Raw genomic sequence first — 13509 nt, forward strand, 5'->3', positions numbered from 1 at the left:
ATGACCAAAGATAAGGGTGGAGAAAAAAGGACACAGAATTTCAGGAAAAGCATATTCACCAACCATTAAGCATGGGGGTGGATCAATCATGCTTTGGGATTATGTTGCAGCCAATGGCACGGGGAACATTTCTTGGGTAGAGGGAAGAATGAATTAAATGAAATTTCCAAAAATTCTTGATGCAAACATAACACCGTCTGTAAAAAAAAATGCTGAAGATGAAAAAAGGATGGCTTCTACAAATGGAGAATGATCATAAACACACGTCAAAATCCTCAATAGACTACCTTAAAAGGCACAAGCTGAAGGTTTTACAATGGCCAGCACAGTCCCCTGATCTGAGCATCATTGAAAATCCATGGCTAGACCTCAAAATAGCAGTGCATGCAAGATGACCCAGGAATTTCACAGAAAGGAAGAAATTTTCCAAGGAAGAATGGAAAGACTCCTAACTAGCAACAAAAAGAGTTTACAAATTGTGATACTTTCAAAAGGGGGTGCTACAAGGTACTGACCATGCAGGGTGCTCAAACTTTTGCATCAGCCCATTTTCCTTTTCGTAATTTTAAAATGTAAAAGATGACAATATACCATATATTCTCATGTATAAGCTGACCCGGGTATAAGCCGAAACCCCTAATTTTACCACAAAAAACTGGGAAAACTTAATGACTCGAGTATAAGCCTAGAGTGGGAAATACAGCAGCTACCGGTAAATTTCAAAAATAAAAATAGATACCAATAAAAGTAAAATTGATTGAGACATCAGTAGGGTAAGTGTTTTTGAATATCCATATTGAATCAGGAGCCCCATATAATGCTGCATACAGTTCATGATGGGCCCCATAAGATGCTCCGTACATAATACGCCCCATATAATGCTCTATAAAGTTCATGATGGGCCCCATAAGATGCTCCATATTAAAATATGCCCCATATAATGCTACATAAAAGGTTAGTGATGGCCCCATAAGATGCCCCATAAATATTATGCCCCATTTAATGCTGCATAAAGATTGATGGCCCCATAAGTTGCTCCATAGAATATTATGCCCCATATAATGCTGCACAAACGTTGATGGCCCCATAAGATGCTCCATAGACCATTATGCCCATATAATGCTGCACAAAGGTTGATGGCCCTATAAGATGCTCCATAGAATATTATGCCCCATATAATGCTGCACAAAGGTTGATGGCCCATAAGATGCTCCATAGAATATTATGCCCCATATAATGCTGCACAAAGGTTGATGGCCCCATAAGATGTTCCATAGAATATTATGCCCCATATAATGCTGCACAAAGGTTGATGCCCCATAAGATGCACCATAGAATATTATGCCCCATATGCTGATCCATAAAGGTTGATGGCACCATAAGATGCTCCATAGACTATTATGCCCCATATAATGCCGCAAAAGGTTGATGGCTCCATAGAATAATATGCCCCATATGCTGCTGCGATTAAAAAAAAAAGTGACATACTCACCTCTCGTCGCTGGGGGTCTAGTGCCGGTGTCCTGAGCAGGCGGGGACACCAGCGCGCTATGGAGGCCAGGTGCGGGAGTCGCCGCTGGCTCAGGCCCCCGGCACTTTCGATATTCACCTGTCCCCGTTCCACCGCCGCCCACCGCTGCATCTTCCGGCTCTCTGCAGTGACTGTTCAGGCAGACTGCGTGCACTAAACACGTCATCGCTCCATCTGACCTGAACGTCACAGCCAGAGGACACGGAACACAGAGCCCGGCGGTGGAACGGGGACAGGTGAATATCGCATGGCTCACCCTCCCCCGTCATACTCACCCTCCTGGCGCGGTCCCTGCTTCTCCGATGGTCTCTGGTGCCGGCAGCTTGTTCCTGTGTTCATCGGTCACATGGTATCACTCATTAAAGTAATGAATATGCGCTCCACGCCTATGGGAGTGGAGTCGCGTCCGTATTCATTACTTTAATGAGCGGTACCACGTGACCGCTGAACACAGGAAGAGCTGTGGGCGCCGGAGACCATCAGAGAAGCAGGGAAGTGCAGAGACCGCGCCGGGAGCAGGTGAGTATGATATGACAGCCGCCACTCCAGCCGCTCCCCCGCCGACCCCCTGAGACAATGACTCGACTATAAGCCGAGAGGGGCACTTTTAGCCTACAAAATTGGGCTGAAAATTTTGGCTTATACTCGAGTATATACGGTATTTGTTTTTTTGCCTACAATACAAAGGAAATGTCTCATATTTAAAGGGAACCTGTCAGCAGGATTGTGCACAGTAACCTACACACAGTGTCAGGTTGGCGCCGTTTATACTGATTAAAATGATACCTGGTTGATGAAATCCGTCTTGTGGTTGTTGTGTAATCTTTGTTTTCAGTTTTGAGTGAATGATATGCCTGTGCCCCGAGGCGGCCTGTGGGGGGGGGGGGGGGGTGTCTTCATGTGGTGCTCTGATTAGATATTCATAATGCAGACTGCTGACAGGTCACTGATCCCTCACTGACCTGCCCCCTAGTTTACATAATGAATATCTGTACATACTGAAAAAAAAAACCTTCTGCGGGCAGATGCCGGCCAAAGCACCTGCGCTGCAGCATAATCGTATATGTACTGCGTATATAATTAATATATTTGAGGTGATCCTGATATTCAAAATAAAATCCATTTGAAAATGGCGCCCGCCTGAGCAGTAGCAGCTATCGGTGTATGCGTCGTTTTGGCGCTGAGCCGAACGCAACATGTTGCATTTTGTTGCGTCAAAACGACGCATTCGGAGGCATCCGCAAATATTTGCATGGCCTGCGTACCCAATGTTAAAGATAGGTATGCAGGACGCATGCCGACGTTGGCGGAGCTGAATGGAAGAGGTGCGGCAGTAGGAGGGGGCTTAATGGAGGAACTATGCAGCCCTCCAAAGCTCTGCCCTACACAAGTGTGAAACCAGCCTTACTGAAGAAAAAGAAAATTGTCCTCCAAGATGGTACCGCTGCCGCCATTTTCAAATGGATTTTTCTTTTTTAGAATATATATTACTTATAACCTAGTACATATGCGATCAGGCTGCAGAGCAGGTGCCACGACTGGCGCCTGCCTGCAGAAGGTTTTTTCCCCCTTTTCAATATGTATATATAATATTCATTATGTAAACTAGGGGGCAGGTCAGTGAGGGATCAATGTCCTGTCAGCTGTCTACATTATGAATAGGTAATCAGAGCACCACATGAAGACCCCCACAGGCCGCCCCGGAGCACAGGCATATCATTAAATCAAAACTGAAAATAAAGATTAAACAACAACCAGAAGACAGATTTCATCAACCAAGGTATCATTGTAATCAGTATAACGGCGCCGACCTGACACTGTCTGTAGGATACTGTGCACAATCCTGCTGACAGGTTCAATCTAAGCAAGACAACCAGAAGGCAGATTTCATCAACCAAGGTATCATTGTAATCAGTATAACGGCGCCGACCTGACACTGTCTGTAGGTTACTGTGCACAATCCTGCTGACAGGTTCAATCTAAGCAAGAAATTGACAGAGCACACAGATTTCAGAAAGGTAATGTTGAAGGAGTTGCAATCCCTGTTGGGGAGGTTACATTTTGACTATAGGATGTTGCCTATAGGTAGAATTTTTTGTCAGAGATTGGCTGGGGCGAGGGCAAGGGTTAGGGCTTGAATAAGGAGCACTGGGATGATTTATTGATTTGCAAAAAGTTCTTGGATAGTTATACTGGGAGGTCTCTAACTCAGAATGAGTCTGTTGATAGTTTTGATTGCGAGATTTTGACAGATGGGAAGGTGGCGCCGGGTTTGGAGATTATTGAAAGGGTGAGTATAAGGCTGTGTGTCCAGATTGCGTTTTTTATGCGTTTCTGTCGCGTTTTTTGCTGCAGAGGAAACGCATAAAAACCGCATTCCCATGCAATCTTATGGGATTCCGCGGTTGCTGTGCTCATGCTGCGGATTTTCCAGCTGCGGAATCGCATAGTGGTAAAATCTGCAGCATGTTCATTACTTCTGCGAAATCACGGCGATTCCGCAGCCATAGGGTTGCATTGAAACGCTCACTTTACGCATGTGGCTATGCCCACCATGCATAAAGTGAGCGCTTCACGTGCGGATGGTACCCAGTCTGGAGGAGGACACTCTACTCCAGGCCCTTGGAACCATATTTCTGTAAAAAAAAAAGAATTAAAATAAAAAATAGGGATATACTTACCATCTGATGGCCCCCGCAGTTCTCCCGCCTCTCAGCAGTGCATGCGGAGACTTCCGTTCCCAGGGATGCATTGCGCGAAGGACCTGGGATGACGTCGCGGTCACACAACCGTGATGTCACAAAGGTCCTTCGCGCAAAGCATCCCTGGGAACGGAAAGTACCTGGAGCCTGGAGATCGAGGGCCGTCGGAAGGTGAGAATAACCTTATTTTTTAAATTATTTTTAACATTCTTTTACTGTTGATGCTGCATAGGCAGCATCAATAGTAAAAAGTTGGTTGCACTTGTCAAGAACTATGTTTGACAAGTGTGACCAACCTGTCCATCACTTTTCCGAGCGATGCTTCAAATCGCTTGGAAAACGCAAGTATTCTGCAAGCTAAAAACGCTTGTGTTTTGCGGGAAAACGCATGCGAATTCCGTATGCGTTTTACCCGCGGCAGGGAGTTGCAGAAATGCTGCGGACATTTCTGCAACATGGGTGTAAAAGGGCAGGGTTTCCTCCTCCAAAATATCAAACCTTATGGTTATCAAATGGGGGAAACCTCCCTACACCTCTATTGAGGTCCGCTATTAACTATTATCGCCGAACTTGACTATTAATAATTAATATCCACTAAATATGCCTCAACGTTATCTTTTCCTTATACTATATACTAACTGAGACAAAACAGTGTAACAATAAAGGATATTTATTACACACACACACACACACACAAGTCTGCAGTCTATAACATACATATATATTTATACCCAAGCTGGTGACTATAAAAATATATATATATATATATATATATATATATATATATATATATATATATATATATATATATACACAATATATGGATATCACAGCTCTGATATAGTAATACCACTACAGTATACAGTGATATCCCATCAGTATCACACAGTAATAACCAACAATATCCAGTAATATCACAACAATATCACCACAATATAAAAACCCACAATTACCTGCCTGATTACCCAAACCCAGGCTTCGCTACATGTGGTATACATGTGGGGGATATACCCAAAACATGCACTAAACACATCTCTATGTAAAGATATACATTTTGGGGCACTTCCCCTTCTACAGTGGGCACATAGCCTAAGGGTTTTTATGTTATCGGCGCCAAACATCCATATGTGATCCAATTTGTTTACACACCCATAAACTTGAATAGGGAAGTCTCACCTGAAATACTCAAATACAGAATACAGAATAAAGGATCGCTCCCACTTGCAATTAAATGGGACGAATGCAATACAATTAACAATCAGATTGCATTCAGACCAATATTATTCTATGATTGTGTGATCATCTGCGATTTTCTTTCCAGGTCGGATCGGATCACAATCGGACTGGAAAAAAATGTCAGCATGCTGCGATTGTATGCAAAAATCGAATCCTGCGATTGTATGCAAAAATCGAATCGCGCTCACCAATGGAAGTCAATGGGTGCAAAAAAAAATAAAAAAATCGCATCCATTGTAAGTACTGTGCATACTCAGTTCCCCAGGCAATGAGCTGTAACCAATAAGACCAGAAAATCCCTCTTATTGAGAACACAGAGAAATTTTAATTGTAAAGTTGTTTTTACAAGCACTTAGTAATTTGACTCACCTAAGAATTTGGTAATATTTTTTGGATGCCCTAAACAAACTATTGGTCCTACAGGCAAACTCTGGGGCCAGTTACCAACATCCGTGTACTCGGGCCACCATAATGCACATGGTCGTGGGTCTCCAGACCCGAATAGCCTCATAAGTATATGTGGAGTTGCCCAGGTAGGGGCAGGAGACCTGCGACCGGTCTGAGCATAGACTGTATGAAACCGTCCTTAGGGCAACCCCACCCGCCGCATGTGTCCGAAACTACACCCTCCGTGCTACCCAATGACTGTATGAGTTGGAAAGCAAATTGTGTGGCAACTAGGCACCATGAAGTGCGGACTTCACCACAGACACAGTGTGCGCCATCACCCTTATTGTCGTGGATGTGCGCCTGTGCCCAGTGACAGGGTGGTCTCTGACAGGTTCCCCTTAGTCCTTATACACACTGCTGTATTCAGGATTGGGGGCACACAGATCACAAACGCAGCAGCCACAGGTTTCCCAGAGCCAAAGTTTTTATACCTGAAATCTATAGGAAAAAATGGCGGCATTCTGGAGCACACGCCAGAACATGAGAGGGTCTCCTCTGGAGCGCACAAGGGGGCATTACTAGGGCACAAGATTAATGCGCCCCCACAGGCTGGGCAATAACATTTCCAGTATTCTCCAACCTGACCAGAAAATCAGCACTATTTATACTGGAATGTGCCCCAGAATACTCTAGGGCCATACACTCGTCATATTCCTCGCTGACAGCCTCCTTCGGCACTGGTGGGGCTGACAGCCAAAGAAAAACCTGCTTTCTGAGTGGAAACCATCACCAAGCAGGTTCCTCATCCTCACACCACATCCGTAAGGACCATGGACGTACACGCGCACAGGCGACCACCTCCGCACACCGTGCGCACTAGAGTCTGAGGATGAGGAGCTTTTCTCAACACTGAAGTTCAATATTTTACCAAATACCAGTTATAGCATGAGAACAAATATGTAATAAAAAAATATCCTGAAATAAACGAGCGGCTGCAGAGAACCGCACACACGGGGGATGCGGGGCGCTAATACCGGGCGCTGAGGCTGAGTCACGTGATGGCGCAGACAGCACGCGGTACTCACCTGTACACTGCAGCCGCCGCTCTCCCAGCACCACCTGCCCGGGCTGCAGCAGCACAGCTCCACCGTGACGTCATCACGCCACGCCCCCACAGCGGCCGGTGAGGCTGCTCCAGTGTCAGCTTCTAGGGCCGATTAAAGGGCAAGCGCTGTCTGTTAGCACCAGCGCTAGTAGTGTAGGGGTATCATGCAAGATTCCCATTCTTGCGACCCGGGTTCGAGTCCCGGCTAGCGCAGATATCTATTTTCTTTTCAATATATATATTTTGATTGTGGACAGCTGAAGAAGGAGCATGATGTGCCCACTGATTCTGTACACCTGCTATATACCAGGGGTAGGTACAAGAAGCCGGTCTGCTCTGTGTGTGGGCAAAAAAGAATCTGCTGCGGATTCTGACCAATAGAATGTCGTTAGATGCAGTAAATCCGCACGTACTGACAAACAAGTGTGGTAATTACACCGCAGCGCTTAGCACGGATAGCACACGGACAGCGCACCGATCTATGCGAGTCAACGTGACGTGGGATCGCTTCTACACACAGTCCGATGGTGTAAAGAATCGCAGCCTGGATCAGACTCACCCATTAGAAGACAATGGGTGCACAATCATGGATCAGATGCGGGTTACTAGCCATATGTCGTGCGGTTTTCATGGATCCATTACAATTATGAAGATGGGAAACTGTATTTGACCTTTATTATTTATTACAGGAGTTGTCCACTATTCGGACAACCCCTGCTCAATCAGTATGTTTGCCCCCAGTAAAATAATAACACTAAGGCCGGCGTCACACTACCGTAGGATACGGGCGAGTGCTATGTGAGAAAACATCGCAGCACTTGGACCAGTGTTAATCTATGGGGCAGCTCACATCAGAGTATAAAATCGCAGCATGCTGTGATTGTACGTGTATATCATCCGAGACCCGCCAATGAAAGCCTATGGGTGCAAGGAAAACTCGGACGCCACACGGACCACCCATGTAGCTTGCGACATATACATTCACACATTTTCCTCATTTCAGCCCATTGAGCAATTTAATTCAATGGGGAAAGTCAGTGAGAAATGTAAAGCCATATGGATGTCATACGGATACATGGGTGGGAGAAAATCGCATCATCGCATTGCAAACACATTACACACGGATGACCATACAGAGAACACTTGTGTGACTCTCAGCAGGGAGACTCGGACCGATATTTCATACGTTAAGTGTGACCCCGGCCTTATAGTCACCTCCGGGGCCACTGCCATTCCAGTGGTGTCGGCACGCTCTCTCCCAGGGGGCCGCATAGCGTTGTTAATGTCATACAATCCCTGTGGCCGATCAGCAGCCGCTTCACTGTCCCCTCCTTCGGACACATCACATGCATCTGGAGCAGTAGCTCTCTCTTCCTCCTGATCTATGTGATTTGTCTGAAGGAGGTGAGTGTGCAGCGACCTTATGACGGCCCCTTCATGGCATTGCCCATGTGGTCTCCTGACCAATCTCCTGCCATCATTGCATCATCGACTTCCATACCTGCCACCATTACCATCTTGCTCTGCACCATCACAGCCTTTGAGAGCAGTGGCGCGAGGTGAATGGAATACTTGTAGGTCAGGCTGGTAGGCCCGTGTTGTATTAATGCCCAGTGATGGCCTGTGTAGACATTGTTTGACGCCTTATGCTTGGTAGGTGATGCACAATTTGATTTCCAGCACAGAATAGATCACTACGCTTTATTCTTCAAAGCTGATGAAACCACGTGGACAACACCATAAAGAGGCCTTCAAGAAGATACATCACACCGGTCCCACTCCTGGGATTATGGTTTGAGGTGGCATAATGTACGATATACGGATCCCTCTAATCCAGGTAGTCTATCAGCTCGTTGTAACATTGATCTGGTCATTGAACCAGTGGCACGGCCATTTCTCCAAAGTGTCCCAGGAGCGGTTTTTGAATATGACAACACCAGGCAGTATGTTGCACGTTACTGTGGGCAGGTTAGGGCCTAAACATGTTACCATAACCTGTAGTGGCTCTGGACTTGTCTCACATTTGGGACATCATCGGCAATTGCAAAGTTTGCTACCAGTACTTCCATATGTAAAAACGTGCCAACAGATTCACTTTAAATGGAAGTACCCGGCTAATGTAAACCAGTCTTCAACGTATTTCATTATTTGTTTTCTTTAATATAATATAAAAATGAGTGATGAGCAAATGTGCTCGGATAAGGGGTTGTCTAAGCATGGTCATATGACAACTGAGTGTCTTCGGCATCCTCAAAAATAATGCTCCAGTCCCCGTGGCTGCATGTTTCGCGGCTGTTCCAACAGCCACAACACATGCAGGAATTGCCTGTTTGGCAGGGACTGACTGTCCGTTAGGCAACATATGATTAAAAGAATGAATGACGTGCACTCCGTTGAAAAATTAGGTGCTGGCTGAACCTAGACTCAGTCCAGAAATCATGACAATGATAGAGAAACAGCCACACTGAAAAGAAGTCTCGTTTGGTCTTGCAGATAGTGCTAAAGTTTATTCAAAATTCACCACAGGGTAATACAAAGAGTGCAAATAAGGTATGGGGTTAATGAGGTACGAGGTGACGTTTCGACCCTGTTCCGGGTCTTTATCAAACCTCACTTAAATGGTATGAAAAAAGGACCAAGCGGCTGTATAAAGAAGGCTAAAGTCCAAGCTGTGGCTTAAAGGGACTCTGTCACCTGAATTTGGAGGGAACAATTTTCAGCCATAGAGGCGGGGTTTTCGGGTGTTTGATTCACCCTTTCCTTACCCGCTGGCTGCATGCTGGCTGCAATATTGGATTGAAGTTCATTCTCTGTCCTCCGTAGTACATGCCTGCACAAAGCAATCTTGCCTTACGCAGGCGTGTACTATGGAGGACAGAGAATGAACTTCAATCCAATATTGCAGCCAGCATGCAGCCAGCGGGTAAGGAAAGGGTGAATCAAACACCCGAAAACCCCGCCTCTATGGCTGAAAATTGTTCCCTCCAAATTCAGGTGACAGAGTCCCTTTAAGGTTCTGTAGAGATGGCACCTGTTGTGGTGGTGTGTCCATTGGTGACAGTGTGGGTTAAATACCCCAGTGCTGCATGGAAAGTGGGAGAACAAGGCTTGGAGGCAACATATGACAGGGCAAAACTGAAAGGGTCTGGCCCACATTTTCTTACAAGGTTACCTCCCCCCCCCCACCCAAAAAAAAATAGTTCTTCCCAATCCATAGGACTACAGCACTTGGAGCTGAGAGAGCATGTGCACCTCCACTTCATTCACGATGGTGCTGCAGTGCCCCGTTCTAGGTGGTACCAACAGTTAAACCCCAAAGATCATCAAATTATACCCCATTCTATTGATTGAAGATTAGAAAGGGAATCTTTGGGGTTAAAGAGATATTTCCATTAAACAAGTTTTTTTGTGAATAACCCCTTAAGTGTACCGTATATGCTTATCAGTAACTTCTGAACAAATAATGCGGACTTGCAAAAACAAATATATGTTTTATTTATTTTGATCAAATAACCGTCTTTCAAACACAGACCTATCAATACCATTATTTACATCATCAAGGTGATCCTATAAGGGTGTTAAAATTACATTGAAGGAAACGTATCTACAGACTGTAAAGACAAAATTGAAATATACAGAACACATTAATATATTTTATCAGAAAACATTGCATCAAAGTCTGAAAATTAAAATAGCAATATGTGAGCATCTAAAAGAAGTGGTGTCTAGCTTGCAATTTGAGAAAAAAAAAATCAGATCATAGCTTGTTATTATGTGTACCTGTATTAAAGATCTTCTATTACAGCCACACATTTAGGCCTGACTCACTCTAGGTAACCTACAGACAGTGTCAGGTCGGCGCCGTTATACTGATTAAAATGATACCTTGGTTGATGAAATACGTCTTGTGGTTGTTGTTTAGTTTTTATTTTCAGTTTTGAGTTAATGACATTCATGTGCTTCGGGCCGGCCTGTGGGAGGGTCTTGCTAGAGAAGGAAAAAAAATGTCCTCCACCAAGATGGTGCCGCCCACGCATAAGCAGTAGCAGCCCTACTGCTGCAACTGTGCATTATGTAAACTAGGGGGCAGGTCAGTGAGGAAGCAGTGACCTGTCAGCTGTCTGCATTATGAATACTTAATCAGAGCACCACATGAAGACCCCCCAGAGGCCACCCCAGACCACAAGCATATCATTAACTCAAAACTGAAAATAAGATGGATTTCATCAACCAAGGTATCACTGTAATCAGTATATCGGCACCAACCTGACACTGTGTGTAAGTTACTGTGCACAATCCTGTTGACAGGTCAGGTTCCCTTTAACAGTATGAAGCAATGACAGTTGATTTCTACAATGTAAGCAGAGGGTTAGGAAAGATCAAACTACTTAATGCGCAAAATAAAATCTGATATGATGGAAATGGATTCTCAGTACATAATGAAAAAATGAAAATTGAGATAAGAGGGGAGAGCAATGGTTAATACATTTTATCCTTTTCTGCAGTCCTTGTTTGCAGGCATCTTACACCATATGCCAGTAAGTGCCTTCAGTACAGTCATAGTAACACCAAGACTTTAATTGTCCTTTTCAATGTTTACTGCCGGGGACAAGACAGTCTCAAACTTAAATGAAACTATATGGTTGTGCTTAAACTTTTTCAAAGTATGGTCAGCAACACTGTTGAAGACATCTTCTTGAGTTTGGAAAGTTAAAGGCACTGAGCTTCTTCTGGACTCCTGAGCAGTCTTCCTTTCATGTAGGTCAACGGCTGAAAGGTTTGCTAAAACCTGCAGAAGAAAATACAGAAAGATGTCAATTCTTCATTCACACAGATATACTGTAGTATGTACAGATGACAGAAATGTATATGTCACACAGCAGGTTCATCTTGACCATCAAATATAGTATATACTGAGACATATAATCCCATTACAAAGTTAATGTTCATTCAATATAATTAATTAAAACTACACCAAACAGAATACTGTGTAATGTGATTTAAAATTACAAACTCACAAAAGTATGTACACTGAACCTGCAATGTCGTGGTCCAAGAAACCAGTATGGACACAGAATAGTCTTGCCTACTTAGATACCAGGCAACACCAAGGACCCCGTGAATCCCTATAATGAAAGCCTAAAGCGGTGCTACCTAGCCATGGAGGTTGGCACGCTATAGACAAACGAGATATGGTGCCCACGCCCAGACGGTGGCTCTCTCTGAATATCCCTGTTAGACCCCTTAAGGGTATGTGCACACGCTGCGGATTTTGCTGCGGATCCGCAGCGGTTTCCCATGAGTTTACAGTATAATGTAAACCTATGGGAAACCAAATCCGCAGTGCACATGCTGCAGAAAAAAACGCGCGGAAACGCAGCGGTTTATTTTCCGCAGCATGTCAATTCTTTGTGCGGACTCCGCTGCGGGCTTGCACCTGCTCCAATAGAAATCTGCAGGTGCAAACCCGTAGAGGAAACCGCAAAAGGAACCGCGATAAATCCGCAGTAAAAAAAGCAGCAGTTTTTCACTGCGGATTTTGCAAATTCGCTGCGGAAAATTACGCAATGGAATCCGCAGCGTGTGCACATGGCCTTATAATATGTAATAAATCTATTAGATGCACCAATTCTGTCACTTAGCCTCGCTCTTCCCACTTGTCCTGTAGCGGTGGCAAGTGGGGTTCATATTTGTGTGGTTGATGTCACCTTTGTATTGTCAGGTAACATCAAGCCCACAGCTTAGTAACGGAGAAGCGTCTATAAGACGCCTATCCATTACTAAGCCTATAGTTATATGGTAAATAAACAGCCAGAATAAAGTATTTTACTAGAAATAAAAATGGAAAACTGTTTTGTTTTAATTAAAAATAACAAACACAGTTATAATAACAAACACAGTTATACTCACCTAACGCCTAATTCCACTGAATCCCTCATCTCCTGTAATAAAACAAAAATAAAAACACGACAATTATAGGTCCCCCTATAATTAATAACCAGCTATGTAGACATCTGCGGGATGATATTAATAGCCTAGGAAGGGGCCATGGACATTACCTTCTCCCCCAGTCTAAAAAATATCAACTCTCAGCCGCCCCAGAAAAGGCACATCTCTAATATGTTCCAAATCTGGCACTTAGCCTTGCTCTTCCCACTGCCCTGTAGTGGTGGCAAGTGGTGTGATAGTTGGTTGGGGTTGAGGTCACCTTTGTATTGTCAGGTAACATCCAAGCCCGGAGGTTAGTAATGGAGAGGTGTCAATAAGACGCCCCCATTACTAACCTCATAGTCATATTGTATAAAAACACAGACACCCAGAATAAAGTCCTTTAATTGAAATAATGACACATACTCCTTTAATAAATCCTAAATATACCATACTTACAGTATTGCCCATTCCAGTGACGCCATTGTCCCCTGCAAGAGAAATAAAATAAAAAACAACAATATCCCTCACCTGTCCGTCGTTCTGTCCCACGAAATAATCCATGTCTGGGGGATAAACAGTTTTCAACCTGGACGGTGCCAAGATGCGACCGTCCA

At 44.4% G+C, this 13509-nt stretch overlaps 1 protein-coding gene and 1 non-coding gene across 5 annotated transcripts in view; one reads left to right on the forward strand and one right to left on the reverse strand.

Moving 5' to 3' along the window:
- Positions 1–7013, reverse strand: part of ABCB9 (ATP binding cassette subfamily B member 9) — a 159039-nt gene extending 152026 nt beyond the window's left edge. Inside the window, exon 1 of one of the 4 annotated variants that reach the window (XM_077293173.1) lies at positions 6945–7013. The gene's annotated coding sequence lies outside the window, so the exon portion shown is untranslated. Of the gene's footprint in view, positions 1–63; positions 198–5838; positions 5862–6350; positions 6374–6944 lie in introns of those variants that run through there. The other 3 variants (XM_077293175.1, XM_077293176.1, XM_077293174.1) reach the window with 3 other exon arrangements.
- Positions 7014–7106: 93 nt separating this feature from the next.
- TRNAG-CCC (transfer RNA glycine (anticodon CCC)) lies at positions 7107–7177 on the forward strand. The gene has a single exon. It is a non-coding gene; the product is annotated as a tRNA-Gly (tRNA).
- The last annotated feature ends 6332 nt before the right edge of the window (positions 7178–13509 follow it).

The sequence above is a fragment of the Ranitomeya variabilis genome, chromosome 1, assembly GCF_051348905.1.
Source record: "Ranitomeya variabilis isolate aRanVar5 chromosome 1, aRanVar5.hap1, whole genome shotgun sequence".
In the NCBI taxonomy this organism is placed as follows: domain Eukaryota; kingdom Metazoa; phylum Chordata; class Amphibia; order Anura; family Dendrobatidae; genus Ranitomeya; species Ranitomeya variabilis.